The following is a 3,037-nucleotide window of genomic DNA, read 5'->3' on the forward strand; positions in this document are numbered from 1 at the left end:
GAAGAAGAAAAAAGGAGGGGGTGGAGAAGAAGAAGAAGAAGAAGAAGAAGAAGAAGAAGAAGAAAAAGAAGAAGAAGAAGAAGAAGAAGAAGAAGAAGAAGAAGAAGAAGAAGAAGAAGAAGAAGCAGAAGAAGGAGGAGGAGGAGGAGGAGAAGAAGAAGAAGAAGAAGAAGAAGTCCGATAATGGTTTTTAATAAAACCGAGATGCAATAAGGAAAATAAGTATTACATCCTCACAAAAATAATAACAGAACAAAAATGAAAAAAAGCAGAAAAAATATTACGCAATTTAAGCATCATAATGTTAAATACCCTGATTGATATTTGCAGAAGAAATTTGTTGGAACGTTGAAAACTATGTGCAGCAGTATACTCTACCATTTTTATCAAAGACGAAGTGGAAGTGGAAGATGAACAACGAAAATATTGAGTAAAAGAAAAGAAAAACAACAACAAAATGAAAGAAATAAAGTAATAGTCCGCCTTGCTACTTGTTCTCTGTTTGAAGAAATACTATTCAGTTGGTCTTGTGGCATTGTTTTAATATTCAAGTCACACCAGCAGCCAATTATTTCGAGGTTATAAGGTTCAGTAGATTGTATCAAATCTCACTTTCACTTTCACTTTCAAGTGTGAATGTAACTCCAATATATCTCTGTTAGACCTCCTTCTCTCTCTCGTCTCTCTCTCTCTCTCTCTCTCTCTCTCTCTCTGGTTGTTTATTCTCTCTCAAAGGTATCAATGAAATTTACTGCTTTATTTGTTTGGTATCTCTCAATAATTATCACACTCCCACTCCCTTTAGCCAACCCTCCCTGTCTGCCACTATATCTTACTCTTTATCTCTATCTCAGTCAACTGTCTGTCTGTCCATTTTTCCTTCTCTCTGTATGCATGTACACACACACACACACACATATATATATATATATATATACACACACACACTCACACACATGTATATATATGTATATCTGTATGTGTGTGTGTATAAGTGTACATTTATGTATATGCATATAGACAGACAGACCGTCTGACTCTCTCATTCCCTCTCCTGAGACCCAACCGTTCTCTACATACTTCTATACGTTACTCTCCCTCAACACACTCTTGCTCGAACTAACAATCGCTTATTGGTTGGTCAATGTCATGTACCTGACAGGAAGTAGACACGGGTTGGCCAAAATCATTCATTACAAGCGGACAGATTTTCTTGTTACTGTTTTTGCGTTGTCATTGTAATTGTTCATACTACTTGGTCTTTGTTGCTGTTTTTGTTTTTAAACAGCTTTAAGGCTTGTAAGACTTTGTAAATACTATTAATTTTCGTTACAAATGAGAAGCTGCTTGTTTTTGGCACAACTTCTAATCCCACATCGACAGAAATCACTTCACTTTACCCACTTATTTTGATTAGTACTTGTGAGAAATGTTTTATATCAGACGATGGCGTCCTTCTTCTTCTTCTTCTTCTTCTTCTTCTTCTTCTTCTTCTTCTTCTTCTTCTTCTTCTTCTTCTTCTCCTTCTCCTCCTCCTTCTCCTCCTCCTTCTTTTTCTACTTCTTCTTCTTTTTCTTCTTCTTCTCCTCCTCCTCCTCCTTCTTTTTCTTCTTCTTTTTCTTCTTCTTCTTCTTCTTCTTCTTCTTCTTCTCCTCCTCCTTCTTTTTCTTCTTCTTCTTCTTCTTCTTCTTCTTCTTCTTCTTCTTCTTCTTCTTCTTCTTCTTCTTCTTCTTCTTCTTCTTCGTCGTCGTCGTCGTCTTCATATATTTCACCCGCGTTTAGATGGTAATATTGTTACTGCTGTTTTCTTTTTTATTTCTCATCTCCGATCCCTCGTATCCTTTCTTATTCTTTCCAAGCTTCATCTCCATCTCGTAATTGTGATCCTTTATCAACAGTCAAGCACGGAATTTTCTCTAAATATTAATTTTAATGGTAGTAATGATGGTCGTGGGAACTCGATTGTCTGAACCCCAGCAATTGACTGGTAACTATTTGACTGACACTAGAACGATAATCTCATTTTGATCCTAAGTTGAATTCAATACATAAAGGCCGAGATGTAATACTCCAAGACATTTTCTCCAACTCCCTCAAAACGGACACACTGCATTTCGATGATTAATACTATTAATAATTCCTTCTAGTTTTGACAAAGGATAGCAATTTAATGAGAATTGCTCAGTAGGTTATATGGACACCAGTACTTGCTTGGAATTTTACTTTGTCAACATGAATAGCGGTAAAGGTTGACGTTGGCTGATTAGCGTACTGGAGTGCATCAACAGTAAAGAAAGAAATATGGCAGAATATTTGGTAAACAGCAAGCAAAACCTGCAACAGTATACTGCTAATGCAGAAGGATTTACCAAAAATGGACTTGTGAGTGCTCATGAATTCCGATCACGAGCAGCCAATTAGAGAGGAGAAACGCTACTTCACATGGAATTACATGGTCAATTCCGCTGTGAAACTAACAACTTAAAAGACTAGGAAGCATCAAAGAGGTGGGTCCGCATTGGTGACCTAAAAATGAATAGTGAAAGCCTAATCATTGTAGTCCAGTAATAATAATAATAATAATAATAATAATAATAATAATAATAATAATAATAATAATAATAATAAGAAGAAGAAGAAGAAGAAGAAGAAACTGAACAGCTAAAACATACTTATTTACATTCTGTTGTGAACATCTAAAAACTTCCATTATAAAAATGTGGACGCGCCCAATTACTAATGTTTTATAGACTGGAATTTGTTAATGCAATGGATTAAGTCAAAAAAGCCAAAAGTAACTGAGACTACCGATACATCCTGTACCAATCTAATAAATATGCACACTCGCTTACGAGGTTAGTACATGAGTCAACCCTAAACAACAATGGAACCCAAAATTTAATCACTACAAATTTTCCCAGACACCTCTCCATAACAACGCACCCTAAGGCCTAATTATGATTCCAATCAAATCCACGCAGCCAAGAACGATTTTAACTCAACATTATATACATACATATATATATATATATATATA

The sequence above is a fragment of the Octopus bimaculoides genome, chromosome 19, assembly GCF_001194135.2.
Source record: "Octopus bimaculoides isolate UCB-OBI-ISO-001 chromosome 19, ASM119413v2, whole genome shotgun sequence".
In the NCBI taxonomy this organism is placed as follows: Eukaryota; Metazoa; Mollusca; class Cephalopoda; order Octopoda; family Octopodidae; genus Octopus; species Octopus bimaculoides.